Source organism: Dermacentor silvarum, chromosome 9, assembly GCF_013339745.2.
Source record: "Dermacentor silvarum isolate Dsil-2018 chromosome 9, BIME_Dsil_1.4, whole genome shotgun sequence".
Lineage (NCBI taxonomy): Eukaryota > Metazoa > Arthropoda > Arachnida > Ixodida > Ixodidae > Dermacentor > Dermacentor silvarum.
Genome location: NC_051162.1, coordinates 89,952,725 through 89,972,725, shown reverse-complemented (window position 1 = coordinate 89,972,725; position 20,001 = coordinate 89,952,725). Strand labels below are relative to the sequence as shown.

General features: G+C 45.7%; 1 pseudogene; it reads left to right on the top strand.

Moving 5' to 3' along the window:
- The first annotated feature begins 8,483 nt into the window (after window positions 1-8,483).
- LOC119464841 (gastric triacylglycerol lipase-like) overlaps window positions 8,484-20,001 on the top strand; it is a 30,251-nt pseudogene continuing 18,733 nt past the window's right edge.

Below are 20,001 nucleotides of genomic sequence, written 5' to 3'. Positions count from 1 at the left end.
ATTGCAATTTTTAACAATTTTTCTGAAAAACTCGATGTCCTAAATAAGAAATGTGTTTCGTACAGCCATTACATATTAACTTTTTTCTTTTAAATGCAACAAACCTCATCAACTGTGGTGCCGCGGCTACCGAGAAAAATTGTTTCTTCGTTCTCGTGTATTTAGATAGGAGGCCCACAGCTAAAGCTTCCTATAAAGTGAAGGTCAAAGCCTCCGAACACCTTGAAAGAAGAGATGCTGGCAGGTGTCAGAACGCCATAAATAATTCACCGTATTAATTCTCTTTGCAAACAAGTTTCACTTTTCTTAGCCAGGAGGTGGATGCATCGTGACGTCATGATGCATCGTGACGTCATCGTGACGTCAAGGCTGCGGCACGGGAGTTCGCAGGCTGAGGAAACGTACGCAGCATTCTTGTATATTTTCGTTCTTTACGAGCAACTTCGTCACACCTAACCACATTTACACATGACATCAGAAATTTCGCTCGGAGTCATGACGTCAGAATAATGGTATTTCCGGACCAACTTTAGTATCAAATGAAATTATCTTATAAGTGTTTCTGAAATGTAATACTTGCTACGTCTCTCTTTTCTTTTCCCTATTTTTACGGACGAGAAGCGTGTAGTAGACTTTCCGCAACATTAGAAAACTATGTGTGAACACTCCTATAACACCGGTATCGGTTATAAGTTTATATCGGTTATAAGGTTATATCGGTTGTGAGGTTATAAGCTTGACTTATAACCGATATTGGTTGTAAGGCGAGCTTCTTGTCAGGTCGTGTTCGTGCCCCGAAGCATAGTGGGGCAGCAGGTATGCTGAAAGAATAATGGTATGTAATATAGTAATGATGCAAAATAAACTCAAAAAATAATTTTACATGACGAATGGCAATTCCATGTTGAATGCGCAGTTTCTTGTCAGAATAACATTGTAGCAGCATTGTGCTTGGTCAGCATTTGGGACGGAGACCACCCGGGGACGCCGTGTATATTAATAGAAACATTTAGAAGAGGGACGGCAAGTGGCTTGTGCACCCTTATCTAAAACTCTCGAATGGCTTCCTTCGTGCCACTAAGTTTAATTCGGGGAAGCTTTAGCTTTCTAAATACATGGGAAAGGAGAAATCGCTTTTCTCGGCAACCACTGCACCAAATTTGATGAGGTGTGTTGGATTTAAAAGAAAGATTTAAAATCTAGTGATTGTTGGTAGCGAAGTTTTTATTTAGGCCGTCAATGTTTTAATAAAAATTGTTGAATATCGCAAATTTTCAGAAAACGAGACTATCAAGCTTACAACTCTGCAACTCAGCAATGAAAAACGATATAACAATTTTGTAAATTGAATCTAATAGTACATCTAAAGCGGACAAAATTTATGCATTCCACTTGATTCTAAAATCTACAACTAATATGTGAGTAGGGCTTTGCATCAATGTAACGAGTTCACTTAACATATAAATTGATATATTAAATTTGTCCGCTTTGGATGCTGTAATGGATGAAGTTTAGAGAACTGCAATATCTGCTCTTGGTGCAGAACTACGTATTTGCAAACTTCGTGCTTCTATTTTTTTTCAAGCTTCCCAATTTTTGAAAATTCCTTGAAATCATTTCAGTCCCTCAATTGAAATCTCGTTACCAACAGTCACTAGAATTCAACTTTATCTCTGAAATGCAACACATTTCCTTGAATTCGGCCCAGTGGTTATCTCAGAAAAGCGTTAAGCTCATCCTTTCCCGTTGATAGTCACTTGCAGAAGTTACGCCTGAATTTCGCTACTATCTGACGATTAAGTAAACAATGAACTCAACGACAGGCCAACATAAACGCAACAAAAGTTCTATCGGGACTCGACTCTCTTTAAGAGTATGTCGAAGAAAAACAATCTAGCCAACCTGAGAATCAAGTTCGCATGTTCCCGCGTTATTGTAACAGTTGAAAGTTGGATGCGCTAAGCACTCTGCAATCGCGGAATATTCGGGCTTAGCAATTTGCCCGGTGTTTTGCGCGCCACGAAGACCCTGAGAGTGGCGGCGTTCGTGCACGGATTTCGGGGGCCATGGTACGCCGAGCATTACCTGATGAAGGCCACGTCATGGGCATTCTGAAAAAAAAAAAAAAGTGTTTGCCGTGAGAGCTGCCGCTGTCTGCCGCCGTAAAAAGGTTGAGAGCCGGAAGAACCGTCGCCGAAGTCTGGCTGATTTTTTTTATTGTTATGCAGTTCCTTTAGACACGCTGACCGAGCAACGTAAGAAAAAGGAGAGAAAAAAAAGTGTTTTACGGAGCTCAAAATGGCGCCATTGACCGTTTTTGCGCACGTGCGCGCATCCCTTTCATAACATCTGGGGTGGAGCCGGCAACGAGATACCGAGCGGTCGCTATTCATTCGGGTCGCTCGTTCGAGTCGGCGTCGCTGCAGCTAAGTGCAGCACGCCGTGAGTGAACTTAGGCTTGTTTAAACACGCCACTGGTCCGAAGCGTCGCCCGTGTGCTGCTATCGCACTTGGTCACCTTGGCCCGGAAGCGAATGCGGTCACGCTTCGGAAATGCTCGCGAAGTGGACGACGTAATCGTGTTAGTTCAGGACGCTCCTGTCACCACCGCGCGCGAGACATGGTTTGCGCAGGCGTTTTGAATCGCGAACAAAACGGTCTCAGTGGTTTAACGAAACGACGTTGACTTTTCCTTGAGTGGAGCCGACGGCCACCTAAATAGCTCAAGGCCCGTTCACTCCGATCCATGATGTCATGCTATACCTGGGCCGAAATTTCCATTGCCAAGCTTGGCGTGTCCAGAGCGGGCTTTGTGGAGCATTGGGGCGGGCACGTAGCTGTCGATTACTCAGCGGTTCCTTGTCTACGAATTTTACATTGTATGGCACATTGCCTACAATACTTTGAACGGTTGACTTTATCGACAGTTTTGTATACGCACTGCACTGTATTACGTAGGATGGAACGTTGACACTATGCAACATGAGAACGCCTTCGCAGATTGCGTGGCAGTGCCCACAGAAAGGGTTCTGTTTTGTGTGTGTGCGTGTGTGATTTTCTTTTCTTTTTTTTACTTTTACTTATTTTCTCTCTCTCTCTCTCTCCTTTCGCATCCCTTTACCCCTTCCCCGGTACAAGGTAGCCAACCGGAGATAACCTCTGGTTAACCTGCCTGTCTTTCCCTTACCTTTTCTCTCTCTCTTGTATACGCGTGTGTGTCTATATATCCTCCTGTGATCCCAACAAAACTATGGGATATAATCGCTATTCAGAGTGGTTTTTATTGTTGACTGTTATTTTATGAACTTGAACATTAATTCTAAAATTTTAATACCATGGTCAGATGCCATAAACTGCGTCTCCATCTATGTGGAAAAAAATCCATCTCCATCATCTTCTATTTGCTATGGTAAAAAATGCATTTCATTGCTAGAACGCACATAAGAAGATGGAACTACGTGTAGTACATTGCCATGTTGCTGCCGAATTCGGTATTTTCACGGAATCTCAGTGATTTAGAAAAAATACCCCAAGGTTACTTTCCGCCGTCTGGGAGGACACAGAGGTCTAGGTCATTTGACTGTCAATTTCCTCGAAAGCGGATGACAAGAATATGAGTAAGCCACTTCTTTACAGTTACACATGCACCGTACTTCATACCCAGAATGAATATGTTGCGTGATCACTTGCGAGTTAATTTCAAACAAAAAAACAAATGCTGGAGGCAATGTGCAATGTATTGTACGAGGGGTCTTCTGAAGACATCTGTCGCTCGGCTTTTCAAAATGAACTTTGCAATTACATAAAATATTCATGCCGCGTTCCAATCTAGACAGCGTTATGTGTTTCGGACGCCACGAGTTGGCATAAATATCCAGGATGCGCCATCAACATGTGACGAATGTTCATCTCTGTGCGTATCGGCCAGCGTACCGGCTGTTTCTGTGGAGCATCGGTTCGTTGTGTGCCCGTAATACGAGCGGCAGTGTGAGATTCTGCACAGCCGGCTTTTAGGGGCGAAGCTCCTTATAGCGGCACCCGTTCCGTCCCCGTCGTCGTAGTAGTAGTGTGTAACCAGTAGTGTGTAACCAGTCTGAGAAAAATGAGAAAAGAAATTCCGAAGTTGTGTCCGTAGCGCGGAATCGAACCAGGGACCCCTCGCTTCCGAGCGCGCGGCGTTAGCCCACTACGCCACGAAGCGGACATGGACACACGCACCACGATGGCAATAAATACCCAACATTAACGAAAGGCCGCGTTTCTAGCGCGTTTCTAACGCGTTTGTGCTAGCGCGTTACGGCCCGTGTAAGAAGCTGGTGTAAGACGCTGTGGCCTCTCCGCCTTACCTTCAACGCGTTGTGAACGCGTTGAAGGTAAGGCGGTGGCAAGTCAAGTTCAAGTCGAGGAGCGTTTATGAATACGGGGGGTATACTCTCTCAGCAGTCATGTGATGGCGTCGGCAAACGCGGTGCACGTTCCGGCATGTGTAAATGGCTGCGTAAGACGCTGTGGCCGCTCCCCCTTACTAGAGAGTACTGCACGTTTCTAACGCGTTTGTGCTAGCGTCCCCTTAAGCGGGAGATCCGATGATTCCCTCCGGAGCTTCGCCCACTCATCATCATTCACCTCGTGGATCTGCTGTCATTTTTTTCAAGCAGTTGGATAGGCGTCCTTAATCCGTTGGCAAGATTCTTGGTTCCTGGTTGTGCCCGGACAAGCAAAGACGCATTGTCGCAGTGCTTCGTGACATATTGTCATAGGTAGTGACCTTATGCAGTTTGTTTGAAAGGTGACAGATTGTTAACGAGTGCACGCTTGAACGAGTGAATTCGTGCACGCTTTTGTGTAAGCCAATCGTTTCTGATTTGTTTGGTGGAAAGTCTGTTATACCCCTGTCACCCGGGCACTCGAAAGTCTTTTGAGCAAAAATACTTCTCCCGAAAAAGAGTTTCGCCCGCAGACACACGACAGGGAGGGATCTCTTTTTCAGAAGCGATCTTTTATGGAAGAGGAGTTCGCCGATCTCCTTTACGGCCGAAAAGGAGTAGCCTCGAAACCAGTGGGCACCAGCAATTATCATATATTAATTACGCGAATGCGTAATTTTCTGTCGCCTAGGCTCATCATAAAAATAATTTTATGTCTCGCAGAAGGTGTAGTAAACCCAGTAATGCTCATTTTCCTCTGTACTCTCGTAAGCAGGTCGAACGGGCTGGGGATGTCACATGATGACGCTCTTTAAATTACTACAATAAATCTTTATATTAGCGTTGATTATGTTAAATTTATTTGCAAAACGTGTAAACAATAAGTTTTCACTTTATATTTCGAGATACATAAGTTTTTTTTTTGGCTGATATTGTTTCGAACGCTAGCGCCACGCTTTCGGCAGCGTGTCCAAAAGGAAACACTAAAAGGAGATCGCCGGCGCCGTGTGTCTGCTGCGCAACAACTCTTCATTCAAAAGTCTTTCAACTTGGTAAACGACCGCTTGCGTAAAAGAGTTTTTGCGTGCTCGTGTGACAGAGCTAATAATGACCTTCGTGTTGCATTTCTAATAATGTGCCTTGTTCTTCGTCGTGTGTAAGGTTCCTTTTTACAGCGAAGGCTGTATATGGTTAGGCGAAACGAAAGACCGTTCGCCCCGTGTTTCTCCAAACGTCTCCATTGGCTGCGCCGCCAGTTACGTCGTTCTCTACGTCGCACCCAAGCGCGCGCGCCATTGGCAGCGCCGTTAGTGACGTCGTTCTCTGCGTCGTAGCTGCTCTGCCCGCAACGCCGGCTCCTCGGCTCGCCGTTGTCGCATGCGTTCGATATCTCGAGATAGCTGGGCGTCGTGGTTAGCAGCATCCGCCCGCCATTGGTGCTTGCGTTCCGCTAGAAACACAAACATGTAACCAATAATTGAGAAACGCTTCAATACAGCGTTGGGATTAACCCACTGATAAGCACCGGGGCCGCACGTTTGAGCTTCGCTGGTTAACCATCTGTACGGAGTGCGGCGGTGTTTTTTTTTTAATTTTCGTGCAACCACTGCAAAGACAGTATTTTTTCTGGTAACGCGCGCTATGACGGAACTTCGCTTGTTGTTGATACATCGCGCTGTCACGATACGTTAATGCGTGACCGTATAAAGCCAGCAGGCAATGAAGCCAAGGAAAGCGTAGGAGTGAAATTAGCTGCGATTGAAATTGGAATGTAGAAGATAATGAAGAAAAGGTAAAATGAAAGTGGACAGTAAGATAACTCGTCACCGCTGGGGACTGAACCCACAACCTTCGCATTATGCGTGCGATGCACGACGAATTGTGCTGCAGCGACGGCCGTCAATCCGCCCACTAACCTGGGCATTTATGTATACTATACGCGTACGTAGCATAGCAGTCCATGCCTGATTTAGTGCAGGCCAGTTGAGGTCTTTTTTTTGTTATTGCAAATAATGGTTTTCCGAGTCACGCGAGTTTTTGTGGTGTATCTCGCGATGCACCTCGGCGTTTTTGTTCGATCCTGGAGATAGTGCCGTCTAAAGTTATGGGCCACTGGGGCCACTGGTCGCCGTTATGCTTAGTATATATATATATATATATATATATATATATATATATATATATATATATATATATATTACGCCTGTGTGAACCATAGTTAAGTGTGGCAATGTTTGCTTTTCTTTTGACATTTCTTAGTCACTGAAGTTTATGAAGATAATCTGCCCTTCCTCATTCATAAGAAACAAAAACCAATAAGAGCTGCTTTTACAGCGAGGAACATGAGGATAATGTTACTTTGCTCCATGAAGCTTTTATTCTGCCTTCACCATTTCACCACGATATTTAAACGAAAGATAGGTTTTTCACTTTCGTAATTAACATACCAGCGAGTAGTGACACCTGACTTGAAAAGCATTTATGTTCCTTAGCTGCCTTCGAGTTTGAGGAGGATATGGAAGAACAGTAATGCGGGGCACGTAATTTCGCAGTAAACAGTGACGCGACAAAATTAGCGTGTGACTGGAGAAATTTCAGCCGCAGCCCTTCAATGCTTACGCCTCCCGCTGTAACGCTCCCACGTGACCTCATATGTGATCATCCCTTAATCATTCAACGACCTATTGCTTGTGGAGTAGCCAATGGCCATGACAGCTGCGGAATAAATAAATCAGTCGACCGCACGAAAGCATTAACGAAATCAGTGCTATCTTCACTGGTATACCGCTTTACAGCAGGAACTCTGTCGACGCTTGGTACTGTTCTTTAAGAAATTAGTAGCTGTATTTTATTGTAAAGCCGGCGGCAAAATCGTTTTCGACTGTATTGCATCCAATAAATAAATAAATAAATAAATAAATAAATAAATAAATAAATAAATAAATAAATAAATAAATAAATAAATAAATAAATAAATAAATAAATAAATAAATAAATAAACAAACAAACAAACAAACAGCCTCAAAGCGGCGATAATAAGCTTGCCAGCATTTCAGGTTACATCCAAGTAAATCAGTAAACGGCATGGAAACATCAACGCCGCAATCGCCGCAAATTTGATTCGCTGTGCGTTTTGCTCCATACGGACAAGGTTGCGGGAGCGAATGCAGGCTTTGGGGGCTGCATTCCGACGGCAACGTGATGTAAAAAAAAAAAAAAAAAACCGCTCAGACAAGCTTTGACCAGCTGGGGTCAGGCGTTCAGAAAAGATGCAAAGCCCCCCTTTGTACGGAGTCCATGTACAGCTTGAGGACGTAAGAGCTCATCACTCACTTAGCTGATTAATTTGGTCCAGAATCAGCACGAGGTATTGGAATGCGCAGCCGAACGATACGCTATTTTAAGGAAGTAGGAGCTTCGTGTAGGAGAAATCGACGTATACGTGTGTCTTTACCCTTGCTTCGTTTACAGAAGTTGGAGGGGCAGGCTCGACACCGACCTCCTTTCGCGTTTCGCCCACTTACCGCCAGGGAGAGAGGGTGTCGTGCGCGCAACGGCACTCGGTGACGATAACCACGCAGTGGTGGCGTTGAAGAAAAGAAACCCACTCTTGCAGCACCCGAGGCGAAATCTTGGTATAAAATGCAAACCGACGCACCGTCTTCTCGGAATCCTTCTCTGCTTCCTCACCTCGCCGTCTTTATCCATTTATTAACTTACTTTTTTCTCTCGCCTTGTTGTTCTTCTTCTCATCCTTTCCACATAACGCTCGAAAGCTGCTCGCGCCTAAGGCACGTGCCTCTGCCAGAGGGTCGAAGTTTCTCGAGACAAGATGCCGAGATGGACGCAGGCTGTGACGAAGTGGTCGTTCTCGTAACGTTCGCGTCACTCGCGGTTCGCGTCGCCTCATTGGTCGACTCCGCCTCATCGGCATCTGACGTCACTCTGACGTCGCACGCCTGGCACGGATTACAAAGCCTTCGGTTGTTCCGAGTGCGGCATCACTGGAACACACGATCAGGAGGAGACTCGACAAGTCCACCAACCGTATACTCCTCAGGCGTGCCAGTGTGTACTCAAGTGTAGCGTTCGTTTTTTTTTTTTACTTGGTCCACCCAGTGGTGCAGTTACAAATGTGTGAATCAAGGACGTTGACTGACGGACATAGGTAGATGACATGCCACCTGCAGAATTTCGAACCGGGACTTTGGAGCCTGAGTGGTGGTGCTTCAGTTTAAGCGGCGGTTAGCGTCCTCAGGGCCTGTACAATGGTACGACGGACGTTCTTTAGATTGCTCTTTTTGGGAATGTTGTCGTGCTCGCTCGTAGAGAGGACTATTGCGGGCAGACTGCTCAACAAGCTGCTCGGCGGAAGCTCGGACGTCGAGGAAGACGCCAAACTAAGTCCGGTAAGTAGCCGAATCTACTAGAAACGCGTGTACTTGTGAGGTCAACAATGCTTGAAACATTGGCTAGTTTATTTGTTCTTTTTCTTTATTGAGTTAGTTTTCGATACGGTCATCAAAAGGAGAAGGTGAGGCTCTGTCTCCCGCATAAAGTCCTAGTTGGTAGAGTTCCTTCATTCTTTCTTCAGCCTAAGGACATACAAGGACAGGGACGCGATCACGTAGAAACAGGACTGAATTATGGAAGCGCGAACTAGCAACTGGAATTAGTGAAAGCGCAGGGCGGGATTAGAGGTGAAAGATGAAACGCTAACGCAGAAATAATGGCATGTGAGGTCTTTTTCGACATTCAAATGAACACTTGTGCAGAGGCTACAGTTGGTTCTCGATCAAAGTGGTTAAGTTGTACTGAATAAGAAGACATATAATACTATGTCATACTAAGACAGACGCGCCATAACGCGATTAAGCTCAACCTCTTTGAACATTGGAACTCTGGGTTTGCTTACCGTAGAGTTTTCTACAATAGTTACCAGGGGGAAGTAGTAGTCTACAGGAGGTGCATATTTGGTGATTCAGCCAGCATGAGAATTATGAGCGCAGCACATGGATTTGCCTTAACTTCGTCCTTATGACTCCGAACGACTTTGTGACTTTGCGAACTGATAATATTCATCAAAATAATTGGTTAAATGCAAAAATTGTGAATAATTATGAATGTGTGCAGGAACCTAAATTATTTCCTTCTGGCGCTTACAAAAATATGGTTTGAGAGGGGAAATTTAGAAAGATAAAGCGTAATAAATAACACCAGAAGAGCGAATTGTACAAATCCACGTACTTTGAAGGTAATCCACAATTCACATGGTAGCCGAACGATTACAGCGCCAGAAGTCTCTCTAGTGATTCTCGTAGGAAGCTCTATGCTGTTTACTTTACGACATGATGTAGCGCAAAGACCCAGTTATAAAGAAGACACGCAGATACACGTGCATTCTTTGCGGTTGTGCCCTTTCGCAATACATTATGTCATTAAGTAAGGAGGAATTAGCCCAACGTGTTTTTTTTTTAGTCTATGCTGTTTACGTAGCAGCCGCCAGGGTGGCTTATTGGGTATATTTGGTGCCTTCTGCTACTGAAGGCGACGTCACGTGATCGGATATAAGTCGAGGCTGCTGTATTCCTGACAGTACCGGAGTGCCAGAACGTTTCTGTGCGTTCAAATATGCGCACGTTCAGAAACCCAGCTTGTCAAAATTATTCCGGACCCCAGCCCTTCTGAGGCAGACGACCTAGCCAGAGTCACAGGGCCCTTGTGTACCGTACACCAACATTGTTTGCCCCCTTTGACGCTGCCCGGCACGTTATATCCATCGCCATCAGAGCCAAACACCCCGATGCGTGAGTCGCCTCCGGTGTTCCGCCTCGTCCCCTCCCAAAACTGGAGCTCTCTCGAGCCGATCGGACCTTTCTGCTCGGACTTCGCGTCGTTTGTGCCAAAACTGCAACAGCGTGCTGCTCAGCTTTCCGGCACCGGCAGTTCTGCATGCCTCAGCTGCAACGATGGCTCAGATGAAACTCTGAGCCACATTCTCCTCGACTACGCCGGTTATTCCCACGCCCGCGATTCATTAGCAGCCGCATATCGCCGCCTTGGACTCCCCACGGACAACGCCAGCGTTTTCCTATTCCCACGCGGACATGCATCTATAACCAAGCGAGCTTTCACGGCCCTGCATGAGTTTTTTGAGTCCACAAACCTTTACGCGCGGCTATAAGCCCCGTTTTGCTACTTCTTCATCCCTTCTTCGGGGTCTTACCGCTCTACTCTTTTCACTCCTATCTCTTTTATTCCCGTTATCCCTTCCCCGTCCAGTACTGTTGAGGTGACCTCTTATCGAGAGACAGTTGCAGTGATGCACTTTTATCTTCCTCTCTCACATAAGAGCCACTTACTTACAGCCCTTCTGAATTATTTCACAGGTGAATCACGTTGCAGCCTATCATAGCGTAAAATCCCAGACTATTATTAGTTAACAGCAGTTTCAATTGCTTTCCTTCCATTGGGGAAGTCGCGAAACTTTATTAATTTTCATTTCTACGGAAGCTCCAACAAAAATATGCTTGAAAAACATGATAGCTCTGCGTTGCGTGTCTTATCAAACGGACCCTCACTCAGTAAGTTGTCTTCGCTTGGTAGCGCCGCTGAATAATGCAACCAACTACAAATGTTTTCGGAGTGTGGAATTAGCGGTGAGGTTAAACTTCCTTGCTGCTTCAGCACTCATCCTGGAACGCAGGTGAGCAATCTGTTTGTCTTGCGAAGTATTATCAGAATGTTTCCTGCCGAGAACGAGTGATCTAGCTGCGATGATGTTTTTTTTTTTTTTTTTTTCAGTTCTTGTGCTTCTAAAACATTTCCGGTGGGGTGTACCGATGTGTTCAGGTATTATCAGCACAGCTTCGCTGTCGCGCTGTACGCATCGTAACTTCGCACTTTTATCATGTCTGCTTTTGAACGAATATCATAAGCCCTTGAAACAACGAAGAAATCTGTCATGTTCTCTTAAACGGGCAACAACCGATATTAGTCAGTTTGGTATGCAAGCGCAAGATATTGGTGTGTGCAGGAGGCCAGTGGCGATGAGCCAAGGTTAAGAGCCGAGGGTCTTTCGGCGTTAGAACCACTTTCCTCTGCCCGGGGTTTCAAGGAAACCTGTAAGAAGGTTTCCAGCAGACTGAAAACACTAACAACGATCAAATATTTACTTAACAAATTATCTTTGCTTGTGTCTCAACAACCTGATTCACGACCTATTCCGCATTGTCGGTATGGGCCATTAGGCTGCCAGAAAAAGAGAAAAAAAAATTCTGGTGGTTTTAAGCGCGAAAACCACGATCTCATTATGACGCACGTACAGCCTCCCGCATTTTAACTATATCGCGCGAGCGTCCATCACGCGTCATTTTAGCGTCTTTAAACGGCGATAATCAGCGAGGCCGGCAGAAGTACTCTCAAGCGCACTAAGCACTCTCCTATGCAAGAGTCGTCTAATGCGATCTTCCTTTCAGGACGACGCACGATATAGTTAAAAATGCGGGAGGCTGTACGCTCATACTGAGGGACCGCAGATTACCTTTGACCATCCTGGTTTTTTTAATGTGCACCCAATTTCGAGTATTCGCTTTTCGACTGAACACAAGTTTAAATTGGCTATCAGTCATGATGAAGTAGCCAGAGCGTTATTTTTTGTGACAGATGTATATAGCGGCCTTATTGTGAAGCTATAGGCGAGTGCCTTGATAAAATATATGTTTGATGTGAATTCCAAATCATAGTGGCAAATTCCAGTTGGGGTCCAACTAAATTCGTGTACGCGAAGAGTTTAATTGCTTGATTTGCGGAGTGTAAGTGATGCCTGACTAATCCAAAGGCCTTGGATGTTTTCGAGGTAATCAATGTGATTGTGCCGCGTAGTCTTATGAAATGTTATGCCTTGATATATTACTGTGGAAAAGTTTTCAGTGGCCACGTTATTAATAGCGAAAAGACAGGCTTGAGGTTCAGCGGTCATCCTAAAGGTCAGATTTTTTTTTGTTTCGGAAATATCCATCTGTATTTGAAATCTTTTGCACTACATAGCAATTTAGCCATAGTCCGACTGCAAAAAAAATTGTGACATTGAGATAAGTAATATTTCTCTAACTGGCACTATTGTCGACAAAAATTCTGGTAGTGCAATTAAGGTGATTGCTTATATCACTAATATAAATGACGAACATGGCCTGAGAGACTTTGCTAGAGTTGGTGCGGAGGAAAATCCATTTGCAGAAACAAGCTATTGTCCGCAAGGTTAGAGAGACCAATTCATGAGATTCCTGTTTAGGATAAGATTAGCAAGTGTTTTATCATATGAGTATGATCAATGGCGAATACCTCAGCAACCTCCGATTTGCAGATGACATTGTCCTATTCAGCAATAACGGGGACGAATTACAGCAAATGATTGAGGACCTTAACCGAGAAAGTGTAAGAGTGGGGTTGAAGATTAATATGCAGAAGACAAAGCATGCGGCAGGCTTGGCCAAATCATGAATGGGAGCTTACCACTGTCATTGAAAAGAAAAGTGTACAATCATTGCATTCTACTGGTGCTAACATATGGGACAGAAACTTGGAGGTTAACAAAGAAGCTCGAGAACAAGTTACGGACCGCACAAAGAGCGATGGAACGGAAAATGTTAGGCCTAACTTTAAGAGACAGGAAGAGAGCGGTGTGGATCAGAGAACAAACGGGGATAGCCGATATTCTACTTGACATTAAGCGGAAGAAATGGAGCTGGGCAGGTCATGTAATGCGTAGGATGGATAACCGGTGGATCATTAGAGTCACAGAATGGATACCAAGAGAAGGGAAGCGCAGTCGAGAACGGCAGAAAACTAGGTGGGGTGATGAAGTTAGGAAATTTGCAGGTGCTAGTTGGAATCATCTAGCGCAAGACAGGGGAAGGGGAGAGCACAGGGAGAGGCCTTCGTCCTTCAGTGGACATGAATAGGCTGATGATGATGATGATCAAACTTATGAATGGCTTTGCGAACTCCACGAACACCGGTTCTATTTGTAGTTATTGGTATAGTGCACAGCGTAGAGAAGTTCAGCTATGAAGTCAAATACGTAAGTTCGACTCTCGGGATCATATACGTGGAATCCGTGTCTTTTGGGGGGAAATGAATCTGTGCTGATCGAGGTACTTCATTGCTGTAGATGATATGATGTGCTCGAGCATTTTGGAGGTTATAGGTAATGAGACTGACCTGTAATTTGAGAAAGCAGGATGATCTCCAGGTTTAAATGAATCCTTTGAGCGAACGGCAGCTCAGGAAAAAAGTGATCGTTCTCCACAAAATATACTTTAAAGATAGGGATACAGAAATAACACTACCTTATGCCTCCGCATTTTCCGTCTTGTTTTCGAGACCATGCCTAAAAGGTCCGTGAAATACAGTGCCTCACCAATGTGTTTGAATACTTGCTTTTTCCGCTTGTGATTTCTACATGGAACAATCTGCCTAAAACGGTTACTGATTTCGATTCTGAGGCCTCCTACGGGCATTGCTTTTAACTAATTTGTCTTGTGTTTGCTTTACTTTGTTTGCTTTACGTCTGTTATCTTTGTGGTTTCATATAATATGTACCATGTTCCCCCCTGCAATAATCCCGTATATACACTGCAGAAAATGGTGAATAAGTAAATAACTAAGCATAATTATTATACGAGCGATATTCCGAGCGTCAGCTACGCCTCCTGCATCAATTTAAACTGCAGAAAAATTGCAATGAATGTCAAGCTATCGCCAGTTTATGTATTTTGAGCAGCTGGCCGTACTTTGTCTGCATTAGGATGTGATTTCTTTGACAAACAATGAATAGCTCTTTCTATTCATTCCTGTGTAAACATCTATCGTTCTTGCTAAGTAGAAGCAGCAGTGATACCTTGGAGATTAGAGTTTAGTTTCTAAACATGGAGCTGAGAAATAAGGTCAGTTTGGTGGAGACCTTCTTGCTACGGCGGCGAATGCTTTCGGAGGATGCTTTCTCCAGAAACAGGGTCTCTTGGATCACGAAAGGCTTGGCTTTGTTGCCACTTTTATCAATCGGGATTCCATCATATAGAGCTCTGCAGCTTCTTCGGTCTCTGCTCTTACAGTCGCTAATTTGCGGTTTGCTTCGGCCCTATTGTCGCACCACTTGCACGCAAGCCTCTTGAAAGGCCCGACTGACCTATCTAGCTCGTACCCCGGAATGTGACGATTCTTTCACAGCATTTCGCCGTGTCCTTGTTTCGTCACCCGCAATCTCGCACTATATATATATATATATATATATATATATATATATATATACGACCACATTACACGCATCCTGTGGAGAATCAAATTACTGTGCCACCGAGCGAGAGTGCTGGACAGTTATGTGGACCTCAAACAAAATCATGCACCTTATTTTTATGGTCGCATCACGGTCCTCGACACGGACCGCCACGCACTTTGTTGGGCGGCCTGTGTAAAGGGTCCGTCTAGCCGTTTTGACCATATAAGGTCCCACACCCCCCGAGACTTTGATACTCAGGTTGTTTACAGGTTTCCTTAAAGTATACAGATTCGTCGGTCATTGCGACGCCTACCCCATCATCTTTTTCCAGGACTCAGCCCTGTACGCACACACATCATTATATTACTTCTGTTTTTCCCAGTTTCTCAGCTCCCTTTAAGAATTGTCTTCGTATTGCTTTTTCATTGCTTCCTTTCATCCTTCTATATTGTTTGCCCTTTCTTTTCTTTAAGCCACCATTCTGAGAGAGTCAGTCATTTAGTGACCAAACTTCACGTACACCGTAGCAAATAAAAGCCACAGTCATCAACCTACAACCCCTCCGAGAAAGGTAGACATCTTGATATCGTCGCACGCCTACTGTCTGTCCGCCTACCCGCCCCGCCCCCTTCCCGGCTCTTCAAGGGCTACGGCGGCGCAAACCCCGCCATTTTGCTGTTTGAGACACACCTTCCCTGTTGACGCAACTATCGGTTTCACGGTATAAAAATTTTGTTTGTCGGTCATGCCTTTCAACTTGCGAGTGAGCGTGTGTAGACGTTTCCACGTTGACGCAGAAGATGCTCCGAGGCGTGATCGAGACTCGAGAGAAACTCTGCCAGCAGTACTGTACTTGAGCTCGTCGCTCAATGCCTACAAATTTACACACATATATGTCCGTGCGTGGAAATGTTTTGAGCAGCGCAAGACGTTTTCATAATGGCACAGCGGGCCTTTTACAGGTCTATGCGTGCCTTTGCATCCCTTGCATCGCCTTGGTAGTATCGTATCATGTACACGGAACCCGGACCAACACTAAATTTTGCAAATGTTAATACTTTTTGACTGTCGCCAGTGCATGCCATTCTTGTGCGATATTGTTTTGCTTGCCCTGGGGGAAAGGACTAGCGGGCGCCAATACTGGTGTCAACCACTCCTTTCATTGCGTATTAATAAAAAGCAACAACTAAATTTTCGATTTGCACACGGCGCCCCCCCCCCCCCCCGAGCCTCACTCGGGGGGGAGGGGGGGGGGCGCCGTCTGTCTGTCTTACATTTGCTTATGCGCATCGCGAAAGCATGAACACGTAACGCGTCTCCGCTTGAGGCCAGGACGGCGGGAAGCGTGCGAAGGGGGCTGGCGAAGTGCAGTTGCAGCCAGTGCGTAATCGCCTTGCATCGATTAGACAGAAAACTCGGCAAAGCACACTCCACTCTCGTCAGTGTCGATGGTGTCAGCCAGGTAGCTGCAGGTAAGAGACAACACGTTCCTGGAAGGCAACGGCGCTAGACACATTTCGTTCCTTAAACGGCTTGCTGCGGTGGCGCCGTTTCTCGGATGAGCGCCATGTAGCGCAGCACGCGCCTTTTCAAGGCCGAGTACGGTGACCCGTGCTCGCTTATCAGTAGCCGGGGGCCCGACGGTCGCGTTTCACGCCTGGTGACCGTGTCGAGAAGCTCTCGCGTATACGCCCTCTCATGCGTCAGTAATGCGCCACGGATCCGAGCGCTGTGAAGCGGCACGTGCATCGCACACGCTGAGGGACGGTATGCGCTCCACGCTGTCTCGCGGACGTTTTACGGCGTTGTCAACACGTTGCGTGTGTAAGCTACGGCAAGTAGCACGGGGGTGAAACGAGTGCGCGCTAGTTAGTCAAGGCAGGATTTAAAAAACGAGATGGAGCCCGGGAGCCTCTCGCCCTCACTGTTGCTCCGATCACTAAGGCATCTGTGTAGTGAAGATAGTTTTAGGCGTTGTAGAGGCGTACAGTCGTAGACGTAGGTATAGCCACGGCCGGGCTTAGAGGGTAGACGAGCGCGCGCCTTTCCCCTCTAGCCCGGCCGTGGTACAGCAATGCTAGTGGCGACGCCTTGCAGCACATTGTTTTACCAAAGTGCGCTGAGCCTTGGCTTAGTTTTTCCCCCAAGGCAAAAAAGGAAATCAAAAAGAAATAGCGGGGGGAGGGGGGGAAGCCCCCACCACCGGAAGGTATAACGGGCATTAAAACCAATCATAAAATAAAATAAAAGGGGTCATCAGGGCTGACAACCCAAAAACAAATTCCGAGAAAAAAACCAATCAAAGAGAAAAAAAAAAGAGTTTCGCACGCGACGACCATGCATCCTTGTCCGGGTCGTGCAAACTAATCTGGTTTAAGGAATACACCCCTTTTCGTACAGTACTGAAGTCAGCAAGTGAGAGCGCATTCTAAATATTCATTCATTCATTCATTCATTCATTCATTCATTCATTCATTCACTCATGCATTCATTCATTCATTCATTGTAATGAGCGAATGTACTTCTCTTATATCTTGGCTTCAATCTGACGACAACGACATGATCACCACAAAAATCTTTAATTTCTTTTTCTAGAGAAGAGTACTGGAATTATGATTTCTAGCGTGTGATGGGGGATCACAGCGTCGGCAGGTGTCGCTACGTGGGCTGTTGTTTTTCTTCACGTGAGGACGTGATTATAGGATAAAATGAAAGCTATGTGTCCATACCACGTGTATCCCGGGCCGATTTTGAAGTTTCCTTCTAGTTATTTCAAACGGCTGATTTTTGTCCTGAAAAGCGAGGCGTAATTTCCGTAGGTTCCATCGTTTAAGGCAAGGCACACAGGGAACTTTACTGTTTGAGGGTCGAGCTGGTTGCCTAAGGACAAAAACATACCGGAGCAAATATTCGCCGGAGCAAATATTCGCAACGAAACGAGGCATGTGTATGCTGCAGAAAAAATCCGGAGACCACTCAACACATCCTAATGGCATGCGAAGGAATTCACCCGGGTGAGACCCGCAGGTAATGTACACCTTCCAGAAGCACTGGGGACTTAAAGTGAATGGAAGCATCAACCCGTCAGCAGTCGAGATAAGCAAGATATGTTTTGAATACTGGGGGAAAGAAAGTAGGGAAGAAATTGATACGACCGGATCCGTTAGAGGTATAGGTATACGGCTACAAGGTAGATAGAGTTTTGTGACAGGAAACAAGGTTTAGGAGATTTATACAGAAATACTAGAATGAAAAAAACATGGTACAACATACCTGATTAAATCAAGCAGGCTGGGTGACAATTTGTCACGGCCACGTTTCAAAGGGGATGCCAATAAATCATCATCACCATCGCTGCCATTTCCGGTGGTATTCCGTTAGCCGTATACGTTATGCAACGTCTGCGCTCTGTTAAAACTGACCATTTGCAATATATAGGACGACGAAGACGTACTAGTACCAGGCATATATATCCGAATATCAGCATTCGGATTAAAGAAGTTACTACGTTGCAATAAGCTAAACACTGCAGGCGCGCCGCTCGATCTCGGAGGACATGCAATATAACACTTCCCAGTGATTCCCATGACAAGGAGTTGCTTGAAAAGCACGCCTCCACTCCTGCGAATTGGAGTGCACGACGAAAGCAGTTTTGAAAATTTCTGTTAATTGAGAAAACTTTCCAGTAGCCGCCGTTGAGGCAAGTGACCTCTTCATGTCGAAGGGGGATCGGCGGGTAGCCACCATCTGGTAGAACTACTGTATCATACATGAAGGAAACACTCGTATTTAAGGAGACAGCATTGCGTCAAGCAGCCAGCCATGGCCCAATGCGCCCCATTTCTACTAGATACCAACCATGCCACCGCGCGAAAACGGATGTAAAAAAAAAAAAAAGATTTCCCACCACAGTAAAGAGTCACACGAAAGATCACCAGAGCGAGGTGACACTTGGGACAAGACATGGAGGAAATATATAAACTAGAAGGTGGCATGATGTCACGCAGGCAGCCTTTGCAAGCCAACACTCCTTGAAGCGATCCTCCCCTTTCGGCCCAGGCACGTGTCGGCCCAGCACGTGGTCCGGCGCTTGGTGGTCTCGGCACTGTGAATGTGATCTATAGTGTGCTTGGTTCCCAGTAAACTTTAATGCGTTAGCATTAAGAGTGTCAAAGTGGAAAGAAGAAATGTTGTGAACGCGGTTGAAATCATGATTCCGGGACCTTAAAGAGGTGCGCCGTAATGCTAAAGCATTTGTCTCGCATTAGCCGCTGAATCGCCAGTGAATCTTTATCGATGCGCTCTTGTTCGGGTGCTTTGCCAACCGATCTGTGCGCATTTTACACCAATATGCCACTGCATCGTCGGTCGTTATTGCAACGTATGTATTTATCGGCTTCGATATTACGTGTCAATGCAGCTGTCTTTTCGGAAGAGAGTGCGATGCGTACGCGGTTACAGCGCAGTCGTGGAAGACATTAAAACTTACCACGACCTAATCGCGCGTTGTCTAGTTCTTTCCTGCCTCGATGTAGTGTATATATATGTACAGTAGAGATATTGGGAAGGTTTGCACCATGGAAGAAAAAAAAAAGAACATCTTAAGAGGCTGTACAACGGTCAGCCATTACAAGGCAACCTTGTCCGACGACATTCTCTCTCAGCTTTCACTCGCCAAATAAGCACATCGCGCGTTGAATCCTGGGAACACCCTACGGTGCGTTCCTTAATTTGTGGCATATGTTCGCGTACCGCTGGCCGCTGGAGTTGCCGCCGCTTTCTCCAGCTCATGCCGCTCGCTTCCTTGATTGCAGCATTTGGGGCCTTTAGGTATCGGCCTCGATACCTGGAATCATTATAGAGTTTTAGCCTTTCCGTACATGTTTTATCCTTACCTGAGTAGCGGTTTGTCGGTGTTGCGCTTCACCTTGTCGGTATTCTTGCTCCTAACCGGTCCTTTGTTATACCCCTTAAGCACCGTGTCTAGTCATGATCTTTCACCAAACAGCCCCCGTCGTAGCATTACTTGTAGGTAACTGGAGAAGCGAACTGCAGCAACAATGATGGCAGCGGCGTCTTGGGACGCTTTGTTGAACCACAACGCGTTGGGTACGTTTTCGTACTACATTGATGTTCTTGCCGCTGAAAAAAAATAAAAAACGGCGTTGCGTTAACGATTACCTAACTGCCGAAACTTTTCACCAGATATTGGGTTATTGCGATAGTAACTCTGTGTCATCTCTAGTTAAACTCTGCGCCAACAACTCGGCCACTCTCATTTACGTCTCCGGTAAC